The sequence below is a fragment of the Saccostrea echinata genome, unplaced genomic scaffold (genome assembly GCF_033153115.1).
Source record: "Saccostrea echinata isolate AGI-Se365-2 ecotype Australia unplaced genomic scaffold, CSIRO_AGI_Sech_v1 ptg000005l, whole genome shotgun sequence".
Taxonomy (NCBI): domain Eukaryota; kingdom Metazoa; phylum Mollusca; class Bivalvia; order Ostreida; family Ostreidae; genus Saccostrea; species Saccostrea echinata.
Genome location: NW_026889754.1, coordinates 10,698,870 through 10,712,410, shown reverse-complemented (window position 1 = coordinate 10,712,410; position 13,541 = coordinate 10,698,870).

The following is a 13,541-nucleotide window of genomic DNA, read 5'->3' as shown; positions in this document are numbered from 1 at the left end:
CTATGTTTACTAGTACTTCATCATTCTTAAACATTTTCTACGGAAATATGGTCTTGTTATTGTAAGTGAATAATGCACTAGAGAAAGCACAATATCACAATATTTAAAAACCCAAGCAAATTCCTTCATGTTCTGGTGTTTCCTGTTCTTTTGTTGAACCTTTTGTCCTCTTTTGCACCAGTCGCTTACTTCTCGGTGGACATGTCTCCAAATATATTTTGTCTATACTGTCCTTGACATGCTTCCATGTCTCACTTTCCCAGGATTAGGGGTGTGAAGTAAACCCATTTGCTGCCTCTTTATCGCTTGATACTTATAGGACTGTTTATGGCTTAAATTTTTTTTTCACTGATGCTCTCTTCTCTTCTGCCCAGTTCTTCTTGTCAGTTGCAACCAATCTTCGTCTTAATTTCTGATGATTAGAACAAACTAGTTTTAAATTCAACATTGAACAAATAAATCATGTTACTGCTAGTTATTAATGACATTTTTAAGTATTGTAATTTTGACAATAAATGACTATCAAAATGTAATTTTTCTCCCAAAATGACACAGGTGTATATATTACAAAATACAAATGGTAAAGTTTTAGAGGGGTAATGATATAGATATTCAGTGATTGAGCCAATTGAAAGGGCTTACAATTAGGGATGTCAAATCGGTCAATATTTGATAATCGGTTACTCGGACGATTTTCCGATCGAGTACCCGGGTACTCGGAAAAAGTGTTTATACATGTAAAAGTTTGAGACCTGTTTACCACATCGATTTTTTCTTTCGTTTATAACATGCTATAATGCATGTACAATTTGTACATAAACATCGAGCCCAAGGAAAACGATTTTTTTGGTACCTAATTTATTTATCAAACAAACACAAAAGACATGATCAAATAATACACCAATAATTACAAATGCGTTACAGTTCTTATTTATGAAGACTATTTGGTCAACGGAAGAGAAGGACGCAACTTTGTAATGATTAGACTAGCGAGAGAGAATATCTTTGGGAACCGAGGGAATGGACTCTGTAGTGATCGCGAGTCGTATATTATTTACGTTTGCAAATGCTTTCTTTGTGATAACTCTGAAAGTTAAGCATGTTAATTTCTCGATATTTACAACTCCACCCGTTATGCATAAATTATTCCACGTTTCCAACTACCGTTGATGCCCTGGTATGCACAGCAAACTAAAAAGTGATTCCTTTAATATATGGTTGTTTCCACCCTATGCGCTTTTAAATTTTTTTTAATCTTCGATTATTTATAAATATTTATTCACTTTGAACAGTCTGATGAATCGGTAGCGGTATTTCTATGTATGTCCGATTTCGTTTCCGTATGCTTATTGAATAATCATAGAATAATTAATAGATCATAATTAAAGGATGTTCATTGAAAACAAATAATGAAAGCCATCTCAAAAATTATGGTCACAAGAGGTGAGAATGGCTGTGTACAGTGTCAAGTGATAAATTACTGTATATACACGAACAGAGCCACAGGCGATAACGGGTATTAACTGGTGTAGGTGACGGTAATTACTGTATAGACATGGACAATGCATATTTAAATAACATTTTTTTGGTAAGTTTTTAATAAATATATGCACTTTGAAATATGAAAAAAATATACATCCGAGTAACCGAGTACCGATTTTAGTATTCGATACTCGGACGTTCGAGCGAGTACCCGGTTAACCGGGTACTCGTTGACATCCCTACTTACAATACATAAAGCCTACCTTTGGATATGTATTGTATGAATATGTAAAAGTTTAATTTTATAATCTTATTGAGGAAAAAACCTAGTTTTCAAGGTGACCTCATTTATCAAGGTGACCCAGTTTTCAGGGTGACCTCATATATCAAGGTGACCCAGTTTTTAAGGTAACCCCATGACGTCATTGACCGCAAGACCTTAGACTACCCCCCTTACTACTTGTGACGTCACAGTTGTTTTCCTGTACTCGGGAAATGTAAACATGAAGCGTTTTTACCACGTTTATGTCTTGTTCAACTATGTCCTGTGTGATTATGCGGTAAGCTTCACCTTGCGATATTGTTACAATTAATTATTACGAAGAGGGTCCTCAGTTTAATAGTAAATTTTAAAATATTTAATGACAGAAATTTTTCCCAAGTGCGTTTTTTGTCGTAGAAGCCGTCTTGAAAAGTGCGCAATTTATCCAGTCCATATACATTGTGAAATATGAAGAAATGCCGACAGAATTCTAAACACTATTTATATTCTGAATATTTGAAGAGCTACATGTCCTTGTACATATTTTTTGTGTTCAACAATTCCCAGTATAGATTCGGTAATGGACCCGTAAACACGAAGAACCAAAACTTAATACAGACACTGTATGGAGCGATATTTGTATGGTGATATCTCTTAAACAAGTCAAGAAAAGTGATGACAGAATTGCTTTAAGATATGTAGGACATACTAAATTAAAAATATACAAAATATGAAAAAATTCATTGACTATTTTTTTCAGCTCAAGGTCCTGTTCCATAATTTAATTCAATTAAATCTTTTATATATACTCTTCTTTGCTTGTAAGAAAGTTTATAAGTGTCTGAACTGTTTTTATATTTGAAACAAGGTTCTGTCAATGCAGTTGTCAGCCCACTTTCACCTCCTGTGTTAAAAAGCTAACTGCAAATATCTTGAGCAAAGTCCACATTGTGCAAGTCGCCTTATTGTTGGTCTGTTTGTACGTGATGCTCTGGTCAGATTAGTAAGGAACTCTTTTAATGATGTCACATTAAATGGAAGTATGTTCTTATCTGAAAAATCAACTATATTGAAACGATTATTCCCCATGACCAAAAATTTGCGGCTAGAGAATGAGCAAGTATGTGATCAGTTAATCCCTCCTTTTTGGGTAAAAAAAAAAGCTGTACAACATATATTTCATTTTTATGGAATCATCTGTGAGTGTTTCACTGTATGTCCCTAAATCATACTTTATCTATCTCTGTGAAGATCCCAGGCTATTCTGTGCAGGTTGGTTATACATATCCTTTCATTTCGTCAATGATGCTGAAAACACCCTGGTTACCCTGTGTTTCATCAGTTATTTCTACAAAATGTATGGAATAATTGTTTTGGTCAGTAAGCTAAAAGAAATAGATCAGGTTTATAAGACACCGATGGAGAACACTCAAGCTATCCACTTGTTTCATCAATTATTATTTGTACACTACGTAAATTGTTATTTAGTTATATTTTACATTTTAATTTTCTTAGCTCCGTGTTCGGGAGGTCTTGAGTTCGAATCTCGGCTGCGACTGACCGAAGTCGATAAAAAAAAAAATAGGTAGCAACTGTTTCTTCGCCATGCACTCGGCACCTTGAAGTGAAAGTTGCGGGTCCATCGGATGAGACCTAAAAAAACAGAGACCCCGTGACACGGCAGGCGTTAGCACGATAAAGATCTCTCACTGCTCAATGACCCTGAGTGCCGAGTAAAGGTCCAAATTTGAAGCCCTTCACCAGTATATGGTGACGTCTCTATATGAGTGAAAAATTCTCGAATGGGACGTAAAACAACATACAATAAATCAATCAAACTAAGAGAAGCAGTGTTTATAAATGTGTTTTCTACAAGATTTCCTAATAAAGCAACACCATGTGCAGCAGTGTCTCCTATATTATATATGATGAAGTGTCGACTTTGGCCCTACCATGGTGAAAGTAAGGAGCATCAGACTCCAGCATTAACTTTCCTAAGGAAAAACAAGGTACGGTTTCAATACAAATCTTGCCCTATGTTTTTCGTAAAAATGAAAGAGATGTGAAAAATTAAAACTCATGCTTTCTGAATCATTGAAATTACATGCAGAAAGATCATACAAATCATTTTTCTCACATGACCTTCTTAAGGAGGAGAAGGACCTTGAGCTGAAAAAATACTTGTCATTCATTTTTTTTCATATTTTGTATATTTCTAATTAAGAATGTCCCACATATCTTAGAGCAGTTATGTCATAGGTTTCTTACCTTATTTTGGAGATATTGATTGACAAATACTATGCCCTACACAGACCTGCCTACCCTTTTCATTGCGAGGGTATAATTTCAATACTCATTTTGGGGGAATTTCAGAGGTAAATGCGTAATCCTTTATGTTTCCCTAGTTTGACGTTTTGTAATGATACTATATTGTCTAAATAAACCTGTAATTGTACATCATTGAACAAAGCAAGCATGAATGTTCCGTTTTCAAATCATTTATTGAAAAAAAGTCCATGTGTTGTAAAACTGGTATTCTCAATGCAGTCATATCAAACTTATTTAACTTACATGCCTAATGAACTTTTGGAAAATTTATAGAAAATCACATAATTCAAAGTTTCATTTGCACGTTAATACAAATTCAACATATTTGCGCTATTTCGTTTTTGTTTTCCTTACATTTACTTAGCTCTATGTTGTTCTAAGCAATGTAAGAATAAACAATTGAAAATTAAACTGACTTTACTTATTGCACATATCATTCAAAAGTTTTTTCCCTTACGTTTGGCATGCCACCCCTTAAAAAGGCTTAACTACAAAGTATATTACCTATGTTGTCTGTATCGTAAATAATCATATCGTGAAGAACCGAAACCCTCTATTAATTAGTAAAAATTACCTTCTTCTCTTTTTTATTTAGGAAAGCCTTTACTTTAACTTTCAAGTTAGCCTTTCATTAAGTTGTCTAGGAAAAATATTTAAAAGCGTAAAATTAAATTTCATGGCGTAACAGCGTAATTTCGTGGTAAAAAGCGGATGAATTACGCCAAAAGCGGAAGGGTAGGCAGGTCTGCCTACAGTATCTAAGAGGAGTTTTAATTCTCCGTGTTTCCGGACTCATTACTCTGTCCATAATGGGATTTTTTGAACATATATACAAAATATTAAAGTGGACATGCATCTTTTCAAATATTTCAGAGTATAAATAGGGTATAAAATTCGAAAAAGCAAGTTTTGTCTATCACATTGCATCTGGATGTGGAAAATTGCGCACTTTTTAAGACAACTTAAACAATAAAAAACGTAATTTACAAAAAATTCTACCATTCAATATTTTTTGATTTACGTTGAAATGCAAATCCTTCAAATTATTGATTAACTGTAAAAATGTCGAATGATGAAGCTGACCTCAATATTTCACAGGACATCGTTAAAGAGGACATAAGCATGACAAAAACGTGTCATGTTACATTTCTCGAGTACGTGAAAAAACCAACTGTGACGTCACACGTAAGCCAAATGTACCTACATAAGATTTCCGTCATCAGCCATGCAAAAATAATTTTTGTGTTCCCCGTTTCTCAAAATATTTTATTATATACCGATTATGACCTGTTTTTACATAATAATACTGCCCCTGTGTTCACCGAGTATGATTGTCACCGACTTGTTGGACGCGCAGTTTAGGAAACAGAGGAGTGAATCAATCTTTTAAATAATCTGTTAATGTTTACGAAAATGTTGAAACTTTTTACTTTTTAAATATAAGATGATAATTAAAGTTAAAAAAATTGTCAAAAATTTACACAAGAACTGATGCTTTACACATTTTGCACTTATATAAACGGAGACTATGACGTAGATAAACAGAGTCATGTGACCATGTGTCCTTCATCCCCTTAATGCTAATTGTGACGTCATAATCTTGTGCATTTTCCCGTATATTCTTCAAAAGTTGCGGAAGACACCGATTTTCAATGGAATTTTCTCCAAGGTGATATTGTCCACAGGCATCGCCCACGAAGATTGTGAGATATGTGATTTTTCAAAAAATTTTGCACAACATATCCGAAAATAAAAGTGGGGGACGGCTGTGGACACTATTTTCTTAAGGAAAATAAACCTTTAATAGGGTCATCATGAGGCTTTTTCTGTTTAAAGAAGAGAAATGCATCAAATTAATGACGTCATATTTCTAAATTGGTACTCCTTAATGCTATATTCTTTCCTGATTTATCACAGTCGTCATCTTCGCCAAGGGTTTCTGATACGCTACTCTCCTCATAAGCCCTTGGCATACGGTGAAAACAAAGGTTGGGATTTTTTTTTCTTAAGTTGTGATTGGAGTTGATCGACATCGTTCAACCAATCAGCAATTGATTTTTGTAAATGACGATATTTGCGTTCGGGATATATCTTGACTCTTTAATATCGGGAATGAAAAATGCGAGTAAACAACGATCCGTAAGATAACATGCCATTCTATGAATAGCTATAATGTGTCATCCAATATCTTAAGATACGTGAAAAATATGTGATTAAGAATCTATACTGAAGATGTAGATTTGCATTTCAACATGTTTAAATAACAAATTAACATAACCCAATGCCTTCTTGTTAATTATTCTTTAAAAACATTAATTTTTTAAATACGCTTTTTATTTCTGTCGATGACGCAATCTGTGCGTACCTGGTAAGAATCGTGATCACGTGACGAAAACAATCCCGTCTTTTGTCAGCACCATATGCCAAGGGTTTATGAGGAGAGTAGCGTATCTGAAACTCTTGGCTAGCGAAGATGCACAGTCATATACTCAACTAATGTTTAAGCCAGTTTCAAAACATTTTTTGAAAACATTTAATATTTGAGCACAATAAAGTTAAAACCGTATCTTCTTCTTGGATAGTGTCAAGGATTACAACTCCCTTTGCACGTAAAAGATCGTTTCTCTGGATTTCGAAAAAGAGTAGGCTCATTGGAGGCCGCCAGAGAAACCAAAAACCTCTCATAAACCGAATATTTAAACTTAGTTAATCCGCCGAAACGTGGCTGAAATATTGCCGACTCGGCGTTAAACAATAGACAATCAATCAAGCAATCTTCTTGTTCAAATTTACGAACAGCTGCAGTGATTCCTAAAAGGGTATTTGGAAATTTCTTCAGCCAGATCTCTACCATATCTATCTTTCCTGTAAAGTAATGTACATGGACCTGCAGCTCACGACACAATGCTTTTCCATTAACATAATACACCTTGCATTTACATCAGACCTGTATTTATCTCTAAGCGACCCTCTCAGATGTAATACTAATGGCTGGTGAGGCTTGGCAAGTCTTAAATGTCTTACAAAGAGATCTTCCTGCTGAGACCACTTAGACGGTGATCAAAACCGCATTCTTCTTTCTCATTATTTTGCTGCATTTGCCAAGAAGCACCATGATGCATCTCCAAATCAACAACACAGCTGGAGAATTTACAGGGTGGAGAGTGAACTATCTCTAGGAAACAACATGTTTGGCTCAATAAGTCTGTGTGTAATTGGTTGAGGGAAGTCGTTAAAGGAATTTTATTTGTCCGTTTGATAATTGCACTGCATCATTTCCGGTGGCCTTGTCTCCTAAAGCTGCTCTGATCACCCATTTCAATGCTTGAACACACTAGAGAACGTTGCTGGAATCTGTGGTCACAATCTGAAACATTGGAGGCATGTGCTTCTTGGTGCAATAGGGCCTCACCGTTATCTAAAGAAAAGAAGACAGCATGCAATACTCTAGCATTTGAGATGAATCTAATTTTCAAGAGGATAGGTCCATGTTAACAGCGACTTATAAGGTTCTTTTGTTAGATTTTACTTTCTTTCACATTTTTATCGGTGATTAATGCATTATCGAGTCAGTTGTCGTATTATCCGAAATTGCAATTTTTTTTCCCCAAAGGACAAGGGACACCATGAGGATTTATCATATTATTTTCTAAAATTTACCGATCTTTTGGAGCTTTAAGAATATTGATGTTTTTTTTTTGTTTGAGCTTTGCCTTTTTAGCTTTTTTAAGCCAAAGGCTCAAAGAGCTAATGCTATGGCCATTTGTTCGGTGTGCGTAAAATTTTTAGAATATGGGCCTTAACTCAAGAACCCCTTGGCCAATTAATGTCAAATTTGTCACAGGGTATCCTTGGTCCAAGGACTCCCGTTTATACTAAAACTAGGGTTGTGACCCTTAAACAATTGGAGATAATTAGGAAAATAGAAACAGAAGTACTGGTTGCTAAAAGATCTTCTTAAGAACCATTGGGCAGATTATCACCAAACTTACACAAAAGGATGAGGATATGTTGTAGATTAAAATTTGCACGGGGATTAACCCTGGGGCAAAGAGCGTGGTCTCAAGGTCACTTCAAAGTTGACCAAAAATTACATTTTATTAAAATGTTGATATTATGCTAACTGTAAGGACTAGGATCATCAAATCTTGTCAGTTGATGCATCTAAGGACTTCACACCATGTTGACTCAAAAGTAAGTCACGGTGACCTATTTTTAAATCTTGCGGCCCCCCTTTTTCAAAATGATTTAGAGGCATATTTTGAACAATTTAAGGCCTATGATCATCAAAGTTTGTAAGTTGATGTATCTTGGGTCCTCGGAGTACGTCGACTAAAAAGTAGTTCACCTTTGTCGAAACAATTAAGGTCATTAATTCGAATACTGAGAAGTTTAGAATCATTAAATCTTGTAAGATGATGCATCCTGGGGCCATAAACGTATTTTTTTAAAAGTAGGTCACAGTGACCTACTTTTTGAACTTTGCAGGCATTCGATTTCAACTGATCATAGACATAATTTGGATGTTTTAAGGACTATGATCATAAAACTTAATAAGTTGATGCATTTTGGGTCCTCAAAAAACGTCAACTGAAAAGTAGGTCACCGTGACCTATTCTTCAATTTATATGATAATTAAATATTTCAGGTACTAATTGGCGTAGAATCATCAAACTTTGTCAGTTGATGCAAATTTGGGTCTTCGGAGTAGGTGAAAAGTATGTCACTGTTACCTATTTTTTAAAATTTATGGATTTTATGGAATTTATGGAAAAGAAACAGTAAAAATACTTTATGCTTATTACAACTTAATATACTGTTTGTCTGTTAGATGCCCAGGAGCAGAGATTTTCAAACATTGAATTATGAGATTGTTACTAAAGGTTCAACTAGCCCCATAGTAGTAAGGGGGACAGAGAACAGTCAGTCTACAGTCAGGATGACGTCATGGGTATTTCCAGACCCCACCCACAAAGGTCAAAATAGAGGTCACAGTCAAGGGTGGAGTCTACAGTCAATGACGTCATGGGTTACCTTAGTGCAAAGATTGAGTCTACAGTCAAGGGGTCTACAGTCAAGATGACGTCATGGGTTTTTCCCATAAAGGTCATAGAGGTCAAGAGGGAATCTACAGTAAAGATGACGTCATGGGGTTTCCCATAGAGGTCATAAGAGTTCACAGTCATGGAGGGAGCCTACAGTCACTGACGTCATGGGTTTTTCCCATAGAAGTCCTACGATTTTACAGTCAAGGGAGTCTACAGTCACTGTTTAATAATTCTAAGATTATAGATACAGCTGTATCCACAGCAACAACATATGGGTGTTACTAAATTTAGAATAATCAAAACACCCCCAGAAACATTCTGAGGTTTGTCATAGTAAGATGAAAATGTATCCACATGCAGCAACGCGATAGACAGTTGATTTGCATAGCAACAGTCCAATATCATACCTAGAAATAAATTTAGAAAAAATACGGAGCCCTTCGGGACAGGGACACTTGGGGTCACCTTAGTTTGCATAGCAACAGTCAAGGGAGGATTCTAAAAATTTATATCCTTTTTTGCCTGCTATAAAAAGGCCAAGTTTTGAGATTCTATTCACAGCCATCTCTTGCAATCAAAAGATCCAAGTCAACTGAGCTAGTAAGTAATATTATCGTTTTTACCACAAAATTATGAACACACTTGTGGATATTTTGAAGACATCAAAAGTAAAATTCCATCTACATGTACAATAAAATCGGTCCTCTATAATCCCTCACTTTTTTGTTACTAAATCATGAACTGATTGACAATAAGAAATTGTTAATCAGTAAAAGAAATATAAGACAAATTTCAGTGGATATTTACAGTCCCACATGTGTCCGTTTACAGTTTTACACTATTCATAGAGTTGTAAAGCGGACTCGCTTTTCTTCTTTCTTCGTTAATTCAGCCTGGAAGAAGTCAACGATGATTTTCATTTGTTCAACATCCGCTAGGACTCTGGATGTTAACATTTCAAACAACCTAAACTGCTCCTCAATATTTTTCGGGGGGGGGGGGGGAGGAGGGGGAGACCGCTTCCTCATTCTCTTTTCAAGCATTTTATACTTTTTACTGTTTTGCCTTCTCTAATAGAAAAAAAGTCAATCTGTTTAACTTATTTATCTGACAAGTGTGCTGTTGTGTAAATTACTTATATTATTACATAAATATTTTTGCAATATTTATAGCCTTAAGTTAGTCAGGATTGAGTCTTCCGCCGGACTTAATCGGTCCTCCTCAAAACTTGGTGATTTCAATGTAGGGGGCCAGTTTGAATCGTGTGCAGCTGAGTAACTGGCAACTGGCGTAAAGGTACTACAGTGAACCAGACTTTCTGGTGTAGGACTTGGGTGTCTAAAGAGATAGAGGGAGAAAATACTCGTTATCTGTTTAAAATTTACTAAATATAATAAAATTGTTAAAAGTTGTAAAATTTCAATTCTAAAATTAATGTTTATACCTTTCAAGTTGAATTGTCTCGGTTTGACTTGTTCTAAAGCAGTTATTTGTACTTTCTGGGGTAGGCGTGGAAGGCCTTTAAAAATATAACATACTTTCTGATACCAAATAAAATATTAATGATAATGTTAAAAAAAGAAATGCCGCCTTCTTCCTCTCTTCCATCAATTTCCTACCCCCCTCCCTGTATACCGTAACCACTCCTTGGCGATATTGCTCACCTCGGCCTCTGTGGCCGATTGATTGATTGATTGATTATTATTGTTTTACGCCGAGTCGGTAATATTTCAGCCATATTTCGGCGGTAGGAATTTAAATATTATAGGAACGGTTTTGAAAGTTTTGGGTTTCTCTGACGGCCCCCAATGAGCCCACTCTTTTTCGAAAACCAGAGAAACAATCTTTAGCGTGCCAAGGGGGTTGCAATCCCTGACACGGGGCACCATTTAACGTCCCATCCAACGGACACAAAATTTAAAAATAAAATGAAATGTTAAATTGAAAATGATAAAAATACTAATAAAAAATATGTACATTAAATCTTGTTTCTGTTAAATCAGTTTCTTGTAAGTATTGTATAATTGTACAATGATTAATGTTTGTAAAAAGATCATGCATTGTTGGCACATTATTAAAACGTCTCTTTCGTATAGGCGAAAAATCAGAACATTCCAAAAGAATATGGTGTATAGTTATTGCACATTCGCAAGATACTCATTCAGGTTGATTTTCTTTGTCTAGAAGATATGAATGGGTAAATCTTGAATGTCTAATTCGTATTCTTGAAATAATGACTTCGTCCTGACGTTTCAGGCCAAAATCAGATGATTGATTAACTTTTGTTTTGTATTGCATACAATTTATTATTATCACAAAAATCCCAAATTATCTGCCAAAGAGAATTTACATAAAGTTTCACTAAATACTTTAGATCGGTGTGGAATTTTAAAAGAAACGATTTCTTATTGAAGAGCAGTTTTTGCAGAACTATCGACCTTGTTATTACCCGGAATACCAATATGACTCGGAATCCAACAAAATTCAACTTCTTTACCTTGCTGAGTCAGATGATAGAACTAAGTCAATATATCCAAAATGTAATGGTGATCTGTGTTCATATTGTGTATGGACTCTAAGCATGAGAGCGAGTCTGATAAGATTGTAAACGATTTTTCACTCGAAGTTTTAATATATTCAAAAGCTAGTTGTATAGCCTAGTTTTTGATATGACCCTTGACTTAATGGACTCAAGTATTTCTCGAAAAGATGCAAATTTTATGTCATAAAAGTATATTCTTAAGATATAGTGGGTCATTGCTCTGTATTTTTCATAACCCAGAAATGTACATTTTTATGCAAACTTTGAGTATTAACTTTCAAAAAGGTGGGACGAAGACCCACTCATATCGAAAAATAGTATTATAGTATGAGAAAATGACTCTTTTTTGCCCGCTTTAGTGTGTGTCTAATTTTTCACAGGCAAATAAATTCAATCTTTGAAGGATTTTTCCAAAAAGAAGAGATTTTACATAAAGTATATTTTAATGTTAGACGAAATATCAAGGAAAAATTTGATATAATCGAAATTGAATTTTTCATCGTCATGTTTGTCATACTATAGGCTTATCGCTCGCCATGTTCACACATCTCCTTTCTGGATTCCCTCATAGGCATTCTTCCAAGTTCGAAATACAAAAGATTGTTACAGGCACTTTTTTTAAACGAAGTAACTTTTTGGAAAAAAGACTTTGTATTTTTTCTACATCTGGAGCTTTAAGAAATCCCCACACCTCTGCTCCATAATTAAGAATACTACAGACATACATTTCAAAAAGTGATATTTGGGTTTCGACATAAAAATCGAAGTTGCAAATTTTTTTTTTCAACGCATAAAATGCTTTTCTTCCCTGTTCAGCAACGTGCTTCTGAGTTATATTAATTTTACCATTATAATTGAAACACATTCCTAAATAACTGAATCTATCTACTATTTCAAGTTCTTTTCCATTGTAAACCCATTTTTCTTCATTTTGTAAACTTTTACCATTTCTAAATACTAAAATTTTGGTTTTATCTGTATTAACTTCAAGACCCCATTTCTTATTATCAGTACTTAATTCATTCAATAATGTTTGAAGTGACATTGTTGAGTCTGCAGTAAGTACCATATCATCTTTATACATCAATAGAAAAATGGAAATTAACTGCAGTTCAACATTAGGACAATTGTTTTCGAAAAAATGCATCTCACAATCATTAACATATAATGAAAACAATAGAGGTGATAAAACCTCCCCCTGTAGTAAGCTTACATTATTTTCAAAATACTCCGATATCATACCATTGAACTTCACACATGATTTCACACTAGCATATAGTGATTTAATAATATTAATCATTTTACCTGTTATACCTGATTTAACTAATTTGTACTGATCTATCAATTAGATGAAATGCTTTTCGGTATTCTATAAAACAGCAATATATTCGGCCACCTCTTTATGCAAAAATTTATTAACTAATGTTTGTAGTACAAATATTGCATCAACCTTACTATTTCCAGGTTTAAAGCCAAACTGCGCGTCTGTAATGACATTAAAACTATCTCATTCTAGCAGCCTAACATTTAGAATGGAAGTGAATAGCTTACCTAAACAACTAATTAAAGTGATGCCTCTATAATTATTTGTATCATTACGATCACCCTTTTTAAAAACTGGTATTATACAACCCTTAGACCATTCACTAGGAAAAAAACCTGAATTAAATATTGAGTTGAACAATTTTGTTATGATGGGTAATAGTGAATTTTTACATTCTATTAGTAACTCGTTAAGGATAAGGTCCTCACCACAGCTCTTATTAGCTCACCTGAGCCAAAGGCTCAAGTGAGCTTTTCTGATCAAAATTTGTCCGTTGTCTGTCGTCGTTGGTGTTGTCGTTGTCGTAAACTTTTCACAATTTCATCTTCTTCTCCA